Source organism: Adiantum capillus-veneris, chromosome 8 (assembly GCF_014529385.1).
Source record: "Adiantum capillus-veneris isolate H3 chromosome 8, ASM1452938v2, whole genome shotgun sequence".
NCBI classification, from domain to species: Eukaryota; Viridiplantae; Streptophyta; class Polypodiopsida; order Polypodiales; family Pteridaceae; genus Adiantum; species Adiantum capillus-veneris.
Genome location: NC_140938.1, coordinates 117,529,897 through 117,548,141, shown reverse-complemented (window position 1 = coordinate 117,548,141; position 18,245 = coordinate 117,529,897). Strand labels below are relative to the sequence as shown.

General features: G+C 41.1%; 1 pseudogene across 1 annotated transcript in view; it reads right to left on the bottom strand.

The window, feature by feature from the left end:
• Nucleotides 1–507, bottom strand: part of LOC147452829 (histidine--tRNA ligase, cytoplasmic-like) — a 32,929-nt pseudogene extending 32,422 nt beyond the window's left edge. The window contains exons 1-2 of the transcript XR_015188928.1: nt 351–507; nt 47–226 (exon numbers count right to left, since the gene is read on the bottom strand). The product of XR_015188928.1 is annotated as a histidine--tRNA ligase, cytoplasmic-like (transcript). The remainder of the gene's footprint in view (nt 1–46; nt 227–350) is intronic.
• Nucleotides 508–18,245: the final 17,738 nt, after the last annotated feature.

Sequence of the window (18,245 nt, the reverse complement as noted above, 5' to 3'; positions counted from 1 at the left end):
ACAAAATAGCATCCCCATATCTAAAAAATCAACAGTAGACTCTCACCTGGTCTGCTAGATCGTATATCAATCTCGAATCTTCACCATACTTTCCCATGAGTGTTTCTTTCAGCTCAAACACGGGAGTATCAAGGGCCACACCACCATGACGTTTGAAAACACCAGTTACAATCCCAAAGACTTTCTCTCTGATAGCCATTTGCAAAGGGTCGAAATCTCTCGTGCCCTACAAAACACCAAACAAAAAAATTTAAATGATACACTGATCCACAAGCAAGGACTCAGATGGCTTCAACGCCGAAAGAAAATAGAGCTTGACAATCCGCGGCTCAAGATACGTGCAAATCAACCTTGGGGACTTTAACTCCACGGCGAGAAGCTCTGGTGTCATTGGGGCCAGCAGCAGATGAGAGATCGGTCGCCATGGATGCAGCTGCTTTACGTCATGGCCTATAATCTAACGCACTAGAGAAACAACTGTGTGAAATTTGTGATCTCCAAGCAAAAAACGTAAGCATGGGCATAAAAAGTAAACATGCCATGTGGAGCTGGCGTGCTGAGGTGGAGTCTGAGTGGCGAGGAATTTTGAAATTGCCCTGCAGGTGGCTCAATGATAAAATTTGAATTGGCGGGGTAAGACATCGGCGAAAAGGAGGGGCATCACATGGAGTAAGTGTACAAGGGTGCAAGGCTTCTCGAGCAAGGGGCAAGAAAGCCAACTGTCAATGGAACGAGGGAACAAGGTACTTTTTGTGTTGAGGGTAGCTCTCTTTGTTGTTTCTTGTTGTGTGTGTGTGCCAAATGCGCAATGTACTTTGCTATTGGACTAAGATGACGTTAGTGGGATGTGATGGTATTTAGTCAATGCGGTGCACAATGGATTGATGGTTATTTTAACTTGTGGATCCTAACCATGGGCCCACCTTGCACTTCCCTTTAAAGTTGAATCCACCATATCCTCAAAGGCGGCATGTGTTGGTGGCCTAGATTGCGCTAAAGAAGGGTGCTACTAGAGAAGCTTGGGCTATACTTGCATGTCCACATATTTGCTTCATTGTTGTACCATCTAGAGATAAAATTCTATTGGAGCGAAGCTAATATTAATATGCCCAAATCTTAAACTTTACCAGGCATTTTGAGAAATTTAAAATTGTTTGAAAAAGGTTAGCTGCTTTGTGCAATCTTAATTCCTTGCCATTTTTAAAGCATTTTGGTAATTTTAAAATAATCTAGCCTCTGCTATGGCTCTATTTTCTGGCCCACTAAATACTCATGGTTGTCCCCTCCCTTGGCATTCCTTTTCTGTGATGTTGAATCATTATTGATTTTTTCTGCATTTTTCTCCACCCATAAAAGGAATTTTTCTAATGCATGTTTAGTTTGTCTCCACTTATAATTCTCCCTACAGAAATTTGACCCTTGTGTGTGTGTGTGTGTGTGTGTGTGTGTGTGTAGCTGTTTTTACTTAAATAATAAGACATAATTGAACTTTAACATTCAAAAGATAGCTGGCTTTAGAGAAAAGGCAATGATAAGTACAAAAACAACTCAGTCTTAGAATTATCTTTGTACATGGCTTATGAGAATGAAGCCTTATTCCAATATAAACTGATAGTAGAAGTACTTCCTAAGTAGTAGGAGCAAGTTGAATCATGGACAGACATTTGCTTTAGGCAAAAAAAAATCCAAGAAAGCATAGAGTCCTCACTTGCATCCATCCAAACAAGACAACACATACATTAGCCTTGGATGTGTTTTACAGGTGTCAATGGACTATAGCAGTTGTTATTCATGTCCAACTTACAACTTTTTTAATTTAAAACCGATGTCCAAAGTTTTTCCGATTATTGTAAAAAAGTTTTATATAACCCAAAAGTTATATTATAAATATGGTGCCCATCTTTTAATTTATATCCTTTAAATAGATAATAGCAATCATATCATTTTTTATAAGAGGCCCACCACCCCTTCCTATCCAAATGTCTTAGTTTCTATAGCATCTCATTAGTCAATATCAGATTTTGCCAGATTAGTCAGGCACTACTTCTTTTAGTTTTTTAAGTGCTATGAACCTTTAAATACCTCTTATCAACACAAACTTCTATTTATCAGTATAAGGTAACCGATTCGGCCATGTTTGTCAAACTCAACCAAAATATATAAGTCCACTTGGGCTAACTAAATCACTCTACTTGGGGTTTGTATGTCCCAAGTCATTTTGTATATTTATACAAATCTGTCCACCAAGTATGTTGTATCAAACCAGTGAACGAGGTGTCAAACCATCCAAAAAAACAAAAACCAGTGCATTAACCCATCCTTCTATGACAAAAACGAGCTAGAACTAAGATGTTAATGCATCAAAAAAATCCTTATATAGCTTTTTTTGCAAAATTTAAACAAATAATCATTCTTGTTTATAGTCCTGACAGCGTATATTTTCAGATGCCATGCCACATAAGACAGTAAGCAAGATATTCTGCAAGTGCAACTTTCCCAAAAAGTCACTAGGGAAGCAAACCTCGTTAGATTATGCAGTAATACGGAGAGTTTTTTACCCGTCGAATACAAAGTCCAAAGAATAGATAGAAAGCACGACACTAGTGTTTTATAGTCCCAAAAGGCAGGAGTTCCTACCAATTACCAACAAGTACAATAGTTGTGTACAATACTACCAGAGTCCAAAGCAATAAGAAGAGGTCACGTCTATAGTACGGACAGATCATGGTAGAACATACCAGTAAATCGTAGTGAAACACTCCCCCCCCCCCCCCCCCCCTTTTGTGGTTCCTTCATTAGTTCATTAGGGTATGAAAAAGGTGCCAAGTATACCTTAGAGTATGCAGTGAGTTTCATTTATGCACGGCTCAGTATCAAGCTATAGTGTAATAAAGACCAAAGTGCACAGTAATTTCAAAAAGTGGGGTTGTAACAAAACTACCCTACACCCAGTTTTTCCTCCAACCCAGTGCCCCCTTCTTTTTGGGCAACGAACCATCCCATGCACTGTTGAATCAGCCAATACATCGTAATAATCAACCACTCCAAGTGTTATCATACATATACAGAGCCAAAGATAACCATTAGAAACATGTGTCATTTCACCTTTAAATGTTTATTAACATCGTCAAAAATTACTGTCATCCGCTTTTATAGTTAAGCAGTTACCAAAAATGTTCAATCAATGTGTCTTACCAAGGTACGAACAAAGGTGCTTACATCACCTCAGAACCACCATTTCATAGAGAGATTACCATATTACAGTATAGAATGAATTTAAACCAGGTACAAACCTGCGTGGGGTTCACTGTGAGCTCCACTCCATAGCAAACAACAATGCACACAGTCCTCTCTTTCAAACTCTCACACTATCAAACACACTCAATGCTAAGTGAGAGGCAAAATGTGGCCTCACCTATTTAAATAGAAGCAGGTCGAGCTTGAATAATCATGGCGTGTAGTGAGGAGTAACCTCCATCATTCTAAGCTTGATTTGGCAGGGTGCCACTCTCATCAAGGAACCAAATGTAGCCGCCTCCGACGTGGATAGGATATGGTGACAAGATCTGCCTACGTGCCATTAACACGGCAGGGAGGAGAGATTGAGGCAAAGAGACAAGGCGTGAAGCCGGCCTCGTTATACGAGAGTTTTTATGCCCACGTTTTAGGCTTATTAAGTTTGTTCCTTAGGGATACCATCCCACGGTGGGAGTAACCAAGGGTAGCCAAGAGGGAAACATGCACAATAACCTCGCCCATTTTAGTTGTCCACATGTAGGATGTACCTAGCCCCAATTTTAGCATGGGTGGGTGCCTATAGGGGAAAATAGGATTATTTCTGGGGTGTTTTATAATGCCAATCCATATGTGAGTGAGCCTAGGGTTTTTTTTTAAAATGTATAGTTGATAGGTATAATAGAAAAATTGTTAGCTAAATAAGTACTCATGTGTGTGTGTGTGTGTGTGTGTGTGTGTGTGTGTGTGTGTGTGTGTGTGTCCCCACCCTGTCCCATGCACCATACACAATGGGTCGATAGTAGGCCCATTGTGAATGGGCCTACTACCTTATTAAAGAAATGAGGTTATTGTGGTTAAAATGCAAGCCATGCAGTCATTTTTAGAAAGAGAATGTGTGATTTTTTAATTATGTCACTTCTTTTGAATCCAGTAAGGCAAAATTTGTGTATAAGTATCTTGATATCTTCCCATGCTACGAAGTAGTTAGAAGAGGAGCATACTATCAAGTAAAGGAGATTGATGCAGGTACTAAGTGCAGCTTTATGGGGTCTATTACTGTTCTTTTTTATGAATTCAATAGGTGGGATATCCAATAGGTCTCTCTTCCAAGAAAACCTTTGGTCATAGTCTCCTACACATGGTTTATAAAGAGGAATTGAAAAGTTAAGGAATTGTACCGAAGTGGAAAAGAAGTTGTTTGATGTAGTAAACCCTTGTCCATAGGTTGGTTCAATTTTTAAGCACTCATGATAAATATGATTGATTTCCTCCGAGAATGATCTATTATTGAGGCTTAATATGTCATTTATATATCTATAAGTATGCTTAAATAGTGAAAGTTTATGGCACATGCTTTTGTCACCCATGGTTTTGAGAAACCATTTGTATTCAAAGAAGGCTAAGTATAGAATACACATAAGAGGTGAGTGAAGGGGATCGGGGAGCACCACAGACGGAGAGTGAGAGAGAGAGAGAGAGAAGGAGACACACAACACAGATATGGGTGGGGAGACTGTGAAGTGGCAGCTCCCCCTATACAGTATACTCACTATAAGTATAGGGTAACAGTGGGTGGGCGCCCATGACCTGGGCGACCGGTCAAGGCACATAGGCCTTAACCCCAACAACCTCCCACTTAAAGGCCAATGTGCCTTTAAGCAAGATCTACTAGTGTACAACTAATAGAAGGTGAGATATTCTCTCAACCTATGCCCACTGACTCTCGATGAGCTAGTGCATCCGGCTCTACTGATAGACAAACATCCCGCTGCGAAAGCCACACAGAGCTAGCTCCAAGCTCTGCAAAGAGTCTACAAATATGGCCAGAAACACAATGTAAAACCTGTGAGACACACTCCAAAATAGAGCTCCCGCAATGTCAATACAAGCCTTGCATGCCCTAGTATCACACTGCAATCTGTGAGCTAATCACCGAGCCCACACTGTGCGGTATCGATGCATACACACGCACAAATCTCCCACCTGCAAGAGAACACCACACACAAATGTTGAGTGCAACCCGCAATCTCTACCTAGATCACATAAATGATACGCATAAAACTCCTGGGAAAATTTCGCCAGAGTTTCGACGCACAATGGCTATCAACACAAAATAACCATTGTCCTGTAAGCTCAATACAATGAGCAATCAATGTGCATCAAACTACACTCAACATACATGCATAAGCTCTGCAAAACTATGGCAAACAATGCTCGAGATCACAAGACTCTCCCACCCGAGAGCAAACCACTGTCTCAAGCAAAGAAAGATACACAACTCCTCACTCTTGCGAGAGTGGATACAAAAACACAAAACTGTGTCCAAACTGACAAAACCTGTCAAAGTGAGAGTAAACACTCGATCACAAACTATGGCGAGAATCTGGGAAAAATCCGACAGAATTTCCCCCGAAAACTAAGCAAAAAACTCAAGTACAATCTCTACCATAAACCATAACACTACTCAATGCCAATGAGTAGAAATGCTAAAATGGCTCCACATTTTCACATACAATGACAATCCGCACTCAACGTACATCAACGGAGTGACTGCGCATAAGCAAACGCCAAAAGATTTGCAATCCGGAAACTGAAGGAGTACGAGCGGAAGTGCGACGCGAGAGAGAGTGCGAGAAGAAGAGCACGACGATATGGTGAACTCGCTCTACTGTAATGTGTAGAGCATAGTGAGTTCTTATTAGGTTTTACAAAAGAATATGTGTACATACCTGGCAGCCCGCCCACTTACCTGGGCGACCACATTGGGCTTTATACCCCAACAACCTCCCACTTAAAGTCCAATGTGGTACTTTAAGTGTGAGAGAAGCTACTATAAAAGCTAATATACAAGAGATGTAGAGAAGTGATGTACTACCCTACACCTAACTGCTTGCGAAAATGTGCAAAGCTCTCTGAGGGAAGTCCTTTTGTAAGTAGATCAGCAGGATTTTCTGTGGTGTGAACTCTGACAAGCTGAAGTTGCTTATCCTCGAGCATTTCCATGATGAAATGATACTTCACATCCACATGCTTTGTCTTTGAGTGATAAACTGGATTGCGAGCCAACTGTATAGCACTTTGACTATCACAATATAACACAGGCATCTCTTCTTTGATTCCCAAATCTGTTACTAGTCGATTAAGCCAAATTGATTCTTTGCATGCCTCTGATGCTGCAACATATTCAGCCTCTGTAGTAGACTGAGTAGCACAATCTTGTAATCTAGAACGCCATGATACTGCTCCACCAGCCAATGTAAAGACATACCCTGACGTAGACCTTCGGTTGTCTAAGTCACCTGCATAATATGAGTCTGTAAAACCCTTTACACTTAGCTCCTGACTCCCATAGCATATACGCATACTCTTTGTAGCTTTCAGGTATCTCAATATTCCTTTCACTGCCTCCCAATGTTTCTTGCCTGGGTTTGACATGTATCGACTTACTACTCCCACTGCAAATGCAATGTTTGGGCGAGTAGCAATCATTGCATACATCAAACTACCCACTGCAGACGCATATGGAATCTTATCCATTTCAGCCTGTTCTTCCTCAGACACAGGACAATCTTGTTTGCTAAGTTTCACATATGGTGGCAATGGAACACTCAGTGCCTTTCCCTTCTCCATATTGAAACGTTGCAAAACCTTGTCCATATACTCTGTTTGAGATAACCAAATCAACTTCTTTGATCTGTCTCTCTCAATGCGCATACCAAGTATATGACTTGCCTCACCCATGTCTTTCATGTCAAACGATTTTGCCATCTTTGACTTCAAAGCTGAAATTTCTTCCAAGTGCTTGCCAGCAATCAACATGTCATCCACATACAAAATAAGGATCAGCCAACTGCCATCCTTAGCCTTCTTTGTATATAGACAGTGATCGAACTCACTACGTTTGTAGCCTTGAGAAAGCATAAACTTGTGGAATTTATGGTACCATGCCCTCGGTGATTGTTTTAAGCCATAAAGACTCTTTAACAACTGGCATACCCAATCTTCCTTGCCTTTCTCAACAAACCCTTCTGGCTGCTGCATGTAAATTTCCACACCTAAATAACCATGCAAGAACGCTGTCTTGACATCCATTTGGTGCAACACCAAATCTAATATGGCAACCAATGCAAGAAAGCATCTCAATGTAGTCATCTTGACCACCGGATAGAAGACTTCATCAAAGTCAATGCCTTGTTCTTGCTTAAAGCCCTTGGCAACAAGCCTTGCTTTGTACTTTGGATGACTATCATGAGCGGTGATCTTATACCTGTAAACCCATTTACAAGGTAGAGCCTTTTTGCCCCGTGGTAATTTAACTAGCTTCCATGTCTTGTTTTTATGCAGAGTTGTCATCTCTGACTGCATGGCCAATTGCCAATTCCCGGAGTCCTTCATTTGCACTGCTTCCTTGTAACATGAAGGCTCATTGCAATCAGTCAACATGACATAGTTCATAGATGGAACAAACCTATCAGGAGGTCGCGTGGCACGTCTAGATCTATGCACAATAGGTGGCTCAGGCTCAGCCACAACCTGTGGTTCCAATCTATCCTGTCCTTGCTCCTCTTAAGCCCTGACATTTTGTCTTTCACATGCAGGTCCATCTTCTTGGAAGACAACTCTTCTAATCTCCTCAACCCTCTCTGGTTTAGAATGATATTTGGATTCATTAAAGTGAAAATCATTGCTGCGGACAACCTTTCTGGATTCGGGATCCCAAAGTCTGTACCCCATCTCACCAGAATTACCATAGCCTAGAAAGATGCACTTTCTACTCTTTGGCTCAAGTTTGTTCCTAAATTCCTTTGGAACGTGAGTATATGCCTCACAGCCAAAGACTCTGAGTTGCTTGTATGAGGGCATTTTGCCTGACCATACCATCTCTGGCACTGAATCCTTCTGCAAAACCTTGCTAGGAGATCTATTTACAAGATGAACAGCTGTTGATACAGCTTCAGCCCAAAACCCATTTGGCAGCTGTGCATTAGACAACATACTTCTGACCTTCTCTTGTATGGTCCTATTCAGCCTCTCAGCAACACCATTTTGAGGAGGATTGTAAGGAGCAGTAAGTTCACGTTTTATACCTTTTGACTCACAAAAGTCCTGAAAGGCCTTTGAAACATACTCTCCACCATTGTCAGTGCGTAAGCATTTAAGCTTCTTGCCACTCTGATTCTCCACAAGTGTCACAAACGTTTTGAAAACACTAAACGCTTCATCCTTGTGCTTGAGAAAGTAAACCCATACTTTCCTCGAGTAATCATCTATAAATGTCATAAAGTAAGACACTCCCCCTAGAGATAGGTTAGGCATAGGTCCACACAAATCACTATGAACAAGTGCCAACTGTGTATCTCTTCTATTGCTTCTATGCTTATGTGGCTGCTGTGTTTGCTTACCATACAGATAATGTTCACAGAATTCAAAATCATTAAATGAAAAGCCAGGCAAATAACCAGAACAAGACAAGATTTCCATTCCCTTCTTGGACATATGTCCTAACCGGCTATGCCACAAAGAAACGTTCGGCTGCTCGGTTACATTGATTACATTTTTAGAGACATTTGATACATAAATCATGTAAAGTCCTCCAGAATTTACTCCATGTGCTACTGTCATAGAACCCTTGGATATCTTCCACATGTTCTGTCCAAAAGTGGTGACGTAGCCAGCATCATCAAGTAAACATGTGCTGATCAAGCTCTTTGTAATTGCGGGAACATGTCTCACATTCTTCAGCGTGAAAGAAGAGCCATTCTGAAACTTCAATTGAACATCTCCAACACCTAAGATCTCACATGTCTGCCCATTGCCTAGCCGAACATGATCTTTAGTGGTCAAATAAGAAGTAAACCACTCCTTGTTTGGAGACACATGAAGTGATGCCCCTGAGTCTATAATCCAGTCACTCAGTGCATTTCCATCAGATGCTGTAAGAAGAGCTGAGTCCATTGTATTCTTTAAGAAGTAGATGTCTCCTGACACTAGACTGTCATCCTCTGCAACAGTGTTTGTCACATTTATTTCTTGAATCTTCACTGAGGACTTGTTCTTCTCACCATGGTCTTCAGCTTTCTCTTTGCCTTTTTCTGCTTTCCATTCTCTGCAGTCTCAACAAAGGCTTTCCATTCTCAACAAAGGCTGCAGTAAATCTGACAGTACATAGACTTCCCACAAAGTCATACATCCACAAATTTCCCACTGTATGTTGTAACCGCTGCGGCGGTTGTTTGCTGCGTGACTCACAGCCAGCAAACCCTCAACAGACATACATCATCTCTGACAATACATCCCATGTGGAAGTACCTGCAATGTCAGGATGAAATCTGGAATATCAAGCAGCAAACACAAGCTACCTGATGAACTAGTGGATGTTGCCTACAGTCTGTGTGTAGATGCGCTCGTGTCATATGTGACACGCCTCCAAGAATTGTGAGCCGTTCTTCGATGTGTAGACAGCCACAAATCAACACTCTGGGAGTGTCGATATCCTCAGCACCTGCAGTCATAGGCCGAAAAACCCCAAATTTGCAGAGTCGGATCTACACCCGTCGAGACCACGTAGTCGAAAATGGCCTGCGTAGACCTTTGTCGAAGCCGAACGGTGGCCGAGATGACCTCAGAATGAAATTCTGAGAACACCAAGCCCTTCGGGCTTGCCCACAGGATTTGGGGCCGTGTCTTCGCCTGTCGAATTTCACTCCAATCTGAGCTGGTTACTCTAGCCTCCTACAGTGCTGCCCCGAGCCTCGATCTGAGCTCAGATACTAGTTGAAGGAGTACGAGCGGAAGTGCGACGCGAGAGAGAGTGTGAGAAGAAGAGCTCAGATACTAGTTGAAGGAGTACGAGCGGAAGTGCGACGCGAGAGAGAGTGTGAGAAGAAGAGCACGACGATATGGTGAACTTGCTCTATTGTAATGTGTAGAGCATAGTGAGTTCTTATTAGGTTTTACAAAAGAATATGTGTATATACCTGGCGGCCCTCCCACTTACTTGGGCGACCACATTGGGCTTTATACCCCAACAGAAACTTGATCAATGCGAAAACAATGCTCTCAAGAGAGCTTACCGGCACTTGAAAGTGCTCGCCAAAATGCATATATAATGGGCATCAACCATGTGCCATAACCATATGCAAACCATCCGCAAAGACCATGAATCCAAGCACAAAATCACTGCCAAAGTATTTTGTGAAAACCAGTGAAAGAAGCTCCACCTGTGTGCTCCAAAAACCTGCGTCTCTCAAGAGACCGCTTCGGTGGTGTGTAAACGCCTCCGTAGTTCGTTGCCCAAGTCTACCAAAAAACCCTCAAACCACAAGATTAACACAAGCTACAATTGCATCTTCAGCTCAGAATTTATGCACTCAACTTCAAGCATCTCCCGTGCTTCCAAAAGTGCATCAAACTCGCACATAATGCGACAACAGAAAATCTGAAATTTCTATATATAGTCAGTCTGAGCTGAATATCAGCAAAACGGTGAGGAATTTGCAAAAAGTTTCTTCTGCAAAGTTGTAGACCACGTCGAAACTGATGGACATGGCGAACAGAATTCTTAGATCTGCATTCTACAAGGAGAAAAACGAATCTGAAAACAGTGTTGCTGCGCACACAGTTTTAGGGCAGCACCTTCACTTACACACAATCTTCCACACTCCTTTCTGAGCGTCCACAAGAGCATACATCACTCTCAACTGAGCTCACAAGCTCCCATTGCATTCTCACAAAGCTTCCAAGCTTTCTTAATCTCTCTACCGTCGAGAGCGAGCGAGCTATCGCCTCGAAGCTCTCAAAGCCGTCGTGCTCTCCGCGGTCACCATAGCTCTGATACTGATTGAAGGGGATTGGGGAGCACCACAGACGGAGAGTGAGAGAGAGAGAGAGAGAAGGAGACACACAACGCAGATATGGGTGGGGAGACTGTGAAGTGGCAGCTCCCCCTATACAGTATACTCACTATAAGTATAGGGTAACAATGGGCGGGCGCCCATGACCTGGGCGACCGGTCAAGGCACATAGGCCTTAACCCCAACAGTGAGTAGGAAAATCCCATGGGAATGCCCAGGCTTTGTTTAAAGCATCATCCTCCTACGAGAATAGTGTAGTTATCAAGGACCCATGATAGTTTCTCCTCATCGAAGTGTAAGGGATGAGATGATTGTGTTCTTTTAATCCATCTAGGTTTTCTAGAAAGAGAAATATAGAAGAAACCCTTCTTCCTAGCATTTTTAAAGGCCATCGAAGTGTAAGGGATGAGATGATTGTGTTCTTTTAATCCATCTAGGTTTTCTAGAAAGAGAAATATAGAAGAAACCCTTCTTCCTAGCATTTTTAAAGTCTAGCTTAATCATTTGAGATAGAACTTCTTTCAATCCTAATTCTCCTCCTAGGGGTATATTCTCATAGCATCGAGTAATATCTGCTCTGAAAAGATGGAAAATCTGTTTAGGGGGGTTAATAGTAACTTCTGGGGTGTTTTATTAACCAAAAGGGGTTATAGTGTATTTGAAGAAAGTTATAACAGATCTTTTGCTTGGAAGCACAAACAAATTCAAATTCTATAAGTACAAGGTCAAGGCAAAGGGTGATATCTTTGGTAACTTTAGTAAAAATACCATTCAAGGCATCGCATATCCATCTGAATTTATGCTTATGAATTTTATAGGTGGGGAAAAGTACTGGGAGTTTGGTATCTTGAAGAGAATAACACACATTTCCTAAGTGTCCTGAGATATTATTAGTGACCTCACACAAAGCTGTGTTAAGTGGTGTGAATTCCTTCCCGAAAACCCGAGAGTGAGCTGCTTTCTAAGCTAGGTTTTTACATATATGAGTAGGACAATTGGAGATTTTATCCAACCCTACTATAAACCAATCCTTTGAATGCTTTTGAAAATCAATAGCTAGTTGTGATGTGATCCAAGAACTTTCCGTAGACAACCATTTACATGTATGAGTGAGATTTTTTTGGAAAAAACATTGCTCAACTAGATTTGCTAAGTCCAATAGGATTGTCTTCTCGAGTCTGAGAGTACTGACAAGGTAAGTTAAACAGCTAAGTAAAGCTGATAAAGCAAGATATGGGTTCTTGGGAAAGTTAGGTATGTGATTAAGTCCTTTAGCCAGGACTTTCCGAATTGGGGTATCTTCAATAATATTAAGATCACAAGTGCAGACATGCATGCCATATGTATCAATTTTTTTACAAAATGGGATAAATTTATCACAAGCACAATCAAGAATGGAGTTGGGTTGTAAAAAATCATTAATGTAAACCAAATTCTTGATAGGTTGTTGATATTTCCAACCAATAAGTACATTATCAAGTAATTCATGGTTTCCAAATAGTAAGTCAAAACACTCACAAAAAAGTGTCTTAGGGTGTATCCAATCTAGAAGCTCATTCTAAAAAAGACAACGTTCGTAAATATAATCTTTGCAAGAAGTTTTTTGGTTGAGATGTATCCTTCCACATGGGCCCACAACAACCGCATATTCATAAGTGGTCATAAGTCAAGAAGGTGTCAGATAGGGGTGTTTCTACCTCTTCCTCTAGTGTAGCTATGAGATTTTCCTCTATTAAATTTAGAGGAAGATATAGGTGTCAAAAATGAAGTAAATGAATTGGGGGTGGTAAGAGAATTAGGTCTTTTAAGTGAGAGGGAGTCATCATCCTCAATACATGGCTTGAGTAGACCAGTGATAATCTTAACACCTTTATAGTTAGCATAAGCAGTCAGATATATCCCAGGTTCATCAGATTTCAGCTCCTTTAGGGTATCCAGCATAAGCCCACGAAAGATGTTGAAAGCAATTTGAGTAATCACTATTTGTTTAGCTTGGCCACCTAACCGAGAACAGATAAGGGATAGATGGAATTCCATCGTCTTTTCGGGGAAGAGTAGGTCCAGATGGTTGAGGATATCAGTTTATACTGGAATGAGGCTTCATTCTCATAAGACATGTACAAAGATAATCTAAGATTGAGTTATTTTTGTAAACCAGATAGCATGGTCAAACCACATAATGTTGGACTTGCATGATGCTTTAGGATCGAGAAATTTGCAAGCACATTTAACATATGGTCGAAAAACATTCCAAATGGATTCTGTGTAGGAATCCGAATTACTTTTGACAAACTTCATGTTCCCTTTTGTTCAAGTGTATAGACCTGTATTGGAAGAGCATTTGGAGTGGTCAATAAGGTTGAGGTTGAAGGGGGCTTTTATGAGTTTCCCTTTGTCTAAGGATTGTCCTCCTTTTAGAATTATGAGTCTACAATCCTAAACATTGGAGGCAGGGAGATTAGCCAGATATACCCAGGTTTCACTAAGAATTGGTGCTAGAAAGGCTTTGTTAGGTAGAACCCAGAGCTGATGGTCCACACCAAAGGATTCAATTTCAATTTGTTTAACTGGTAGGAAAGGAAAAACCTTGGATGTTTTCGGTACCATTTCTAGAAGGTTAGAGTCACTAAGGGAGAAAAGATTACTCTAAAATTCCTTAACTGCTTCGAGTTCCGCACTATCTTTACAAAAGATACCGCTGGTTTGAGGGATAGTTGGAGCAGCAGGGTACTGATAAAAGAAGGATTGAGGCCACATAATTTTTTCAAAAAGCTAGATACTTCAGTCCCAGAAGAATAAAATAGGGCAAGCTCTTGTTGATATTGTACAGAGAGTATAGGTAACTGGGCTATGTATTGAGAAATCAAATTAACCCTGTAACATTTAATGGCCTAAAAACTTGTGTGTAGCGGAAATTAGCATGAACATAGTGGGCATTTCATTAAAATAGATTCCTAATGAGAATTACAAGAGTGCTTGGGTGGAGAGAGCAACAAAAAGCATAACACCTAGTTAGATAGCATGAACAATACTTTCAAAAGAGAGAGAAATTAAGCTATTGACAATAGTTGAGGATCGGATTTGCATGGAGCCGGTCCCCCCTCCAAAAGGCTTTGTATTATGGTTTCTCCCATCAAGAGAGACATTGTACAATACAATTCTTTGTGTTCCTTCAAGACTAGCTAGTGCAATGAAGATGAAAAATTCATGCACTAAGCAAAACACTTAGCAAACACAACATCAATTATCCCCGGTCTCAGACCCAAGACCTCACACACCTGCGAAGATGGTGAGAGCTAGCAGGGTATGAGAGTAGATTGAGAGGAATAAGGAGTATCTTACGAGAAAGATGTACATCTCCTCACATAATCACTCATATTAGCATAGCTTAGCTTAGTAATTAGCTTGATAGAGGAGATGAGCATGCATTGAAGCTTGGCTCTTGGTTGGATTTGCATCCACATGCCAAGAGTGTGTTGATGTAGGCTTCTATCTCACAAGCTTGGAGTAGGTGATGAGCTCTCCATTAAAGCTTGGGAAGAGATAGTTGTGTGTGTGTGATAATGCCTTGCAAAAATCAGCCCCCTCTCTCTCTTGGGCGAGCCCCCTTGCTATTTGTTCTTACTGTCCTCCCATTGGACCTCCCTAGAGCTAGCCAATGACAAATAAGCAGCATAAGTGATAGCCTTCTGACATGTGTCCCCCTTTTCCCTTTTGTGAGATCTTAAGGTAATTTAATAATTAAACTAAACTCTCATTGGACCTCTTTGCCTCCTGGCCAATAGGAATCAGGCAAGCCATTGGGCTCCTGAATGCTCGTTGGACCCCTTGGGAGACTGTCCAATAGTCTTCTAGAGGACTTAATTCTCATTGGTTCTTTTATTAAGTGTTTTTAAATTAATTAAACTAGATTTACTCTAGCCTAATTCTCATTGGTCCACCTCCAAGGCCATCCAATAGGAATTGGGTACACCTTGTGGGCATGTGGGCTAGGGAGCTGACATGTGTCCCTCATTCCCTTTGTGTAAAGGGAGCTTGTGTGTGTGTGTGTGTGTGGCTTTCTCTCTCATCCGCTACATGCTAGGCTCGCCCCCTCCTATGTAGGGATGTACAAAGACTTTTTTGGTCACACACAAAGCATCCAATTCCCTTAAGGTTGAACTTTGGACACAACCTTTGAATTTTGGAACCTTAGCATTTTGGAAGTCTTAATGGGCTGAACCTTAGGGTCTTTTTAGCCCATTGCTGCACATGGCTCTTTTGCAGATGGCCCTCCCTTTGGATCCCTATTTTCCCTCCTTTGGATCCCTACTGTGGTCGGTCTGCTAGCTTAACCAATATTCTACCTTTTCTCCCCTGGCACTTCCACATATTAAATGACCAGTTTAACATGAGAAAATCATTTAGGAGAATTAGATATTGATTATTATGACATTACCTCTCTCTTGAAATCATAGTCGTCCTCGACTATGGTGTAGAGAAGATAAAGCATATTCATGAGTCCTTTTCTTAGAGGGTAGAGGATCCCTATGTTACCCTACGACATCATTCCACAATGGATGACTAGTCCATTTGGCGCTTGAGAGCCTGAGGCTGCCGCAAGCATGTCTACACATTAGTCCTATCAATCTTCCATAGTAGAGTGACAAGCTCTACTTGGTGTTTGGGAGACGTCATCTCCGCAAACTTGATCTAAGCATGCATACTACTTCATTTTTGTGCACAATAAAGAAAAAGAGAGTCTTATAAGACAAAAAAAACTTTGTTCATTTTTAACATTTTGTACATTTGCTTACTCTTGGGAAGCATTGTAAGCATTGACAAGGTTTAGGTTATCCTTTAATTGTATGCCTTGCATCCATCTAGCATCTTCAAAAGGATAATTCTTAAACTTAATAAGATATCGTCGGTTAGTCTTACCGCCTCTTAGTACCTTGTCTTCATGTTGGAGAATGGACTCGGGCTGCAGCACCTCCTCTTGGTCCTCGATCTCCGGTGGGTCTTCAATAGTTGGTTCTTGAGGTGGCTCTCCTTTGTAAGGCTTTAATAGGCTCACATGGAAAGCATTGTGTATGAGCCAATGATTGGGCAACTTGAGTTGATAGGCCATCTCATTGATTGGCCTAAGAATCTAGAAGGGACCATAGTACCTTTTTGCTAGCTTAGCATAGTACTTTTGGTGTCCCGTAGGATTCTTGCCCGTTGTGTGCCTTAATCGAGCCTTGGGAAACTTTAATAAGACCCAATCATTTTCTTTAAAGGCTTGGGCTCTTCCGTGCTTGTCAGTAGCATCCTTTTGCCTTTGCTGCTGTGAGATAGAGATAGCATCCTTAATCTTTTGAAAATATTCTTGTAGGTCTCGGCTATACTCAGCTGCAATGAAGATCTTCCCATGTACCTTACGTAGCAAGGGACTTTTTGATCTTCCCTCAATTACCTCGAAAGGTGCTTTTCCCGTGGAAGTATGTACAATGTTATTGTAAGCATACTCCAATAAGGGTAAGTACTTCTCCCATTGGGATCTTTGATCTACTTCCATTACATAGGCTTTTAGTAGATCGAGAATGGTTAGGTTAGCTATTTCACTTTGGCCATCCGTTTGTGGATGATAGGCCGAAGAGAAGTTTAGCCTTGTCCCTAAATTCTCAAAGAGACCCTTCCAGAAATTATTGGTCATTCTAGGATCTCTATCCGACACTATGGACATTGGCAAGCCATTGTACTTGAAAATTTGTGAAATGAAGAGGGTTGCCATTTGATGGGCTTTGATAGTCTTTTTGACATGTATAAAATGAGCTTGTTTACTGAACCTGTCTACTATCGTCCATATTCCCGTATTCCCATGGATAGACTTAGGTAATCCAAAGATAAAATCCATGGATATGCTCTCCCATGGTGAATTAGGGATTGGCAAGGGTTGAAGCAATCCAAGTTGCTTCCCTCTATCAAATTTTGTCTTTTGTCATACCACACATTTAGAAACATACTCTTGTATGTTCACTTTCATGGTAGGCCAATAGAAATATGTTTCAATTCCCTTTAAGGTAGACTGAATCCCTCTATGCCCCGCATAAGGTGGAGCATGAGATTCATACATTACTTTCTCACGTAGTGAGTTAGTAACACATAGTCTATTACCATAGAGAAGATAACCATCTTGTAAAGTAAATGGTTCTTCTTTCTTCCCTAATGCAAGGGCTGGAATCACATCTCTAAAATCGGGATCAAAAGCATACTCATCTATCATTGAAGATAGATCATTGTGAGTTGCTATGGAAACTGCATTCACTCTCGACCGTCTTGAGAGTGCATCAACTACTTGATTATGCTTGCCAGCAATGTGAGCAATATGAAAATGAAATTGCGAAAGGAAATTTGCCCACCTCATTTGTTTGTCGGAGAGCTTGGTCTGCGTCATGAAGTACTTAAGACTTTGGTGATCCGTTCGCAAAATGAAAGGTGTCCCCAATAAATAGTGCTTCCATGAGTCTAAGGCATGTAGAACTGCAAGGAGTTCCTTTTCATATATGCCTAGAGCTTGCTCAACAGGGTCGAGCCTTCGACTCTCATAGCCTATGGCGTGCCCTTCTTGGAGAAAAATAGCTCGAAGGCAATCACCACAAGCATCACATTGGACCTCAAATGGTTTTGAGAGATCCGGTAGTGTAAGCACATGTTGAGAGATAAGCTTTTCTTTAAGATTTTCGAAAGCATTGTTCTCCTTAGCAGACCATGTATACCTAACACTTTTCTTTGTTAGGTCATGTAATGGTCCCTCAATTTGTGAGAACTTTTCTATGAAGGGTCTATAGTATGCACACATACCTATAAATCTTCTTAGGTCATGAAGATTCCTTGGTTTAGGCCATCCTTTTATTACCTTTAACTTTGATGGATCCATTTGGATGCCATCTTGAGAGATAATGTGAACTAAATAATGAATCTCTTGCAAGAAAAATTCTCTTTTCTTTTGATTAACATAAAGTTTATTCTCTCTCAAAACTTGAAATATTACCTGGAGGTGTTGCTTGTGTTCGTCTAATGAATTAGAGTAGATGATAATATTATCAAAGAACACTCCAATGAAGGTTCGATGAGGCCTGAACAGCTTCTCCATCAAGCGGTTGAATGTGGCTGGTGCATTGGTCAAGCCAA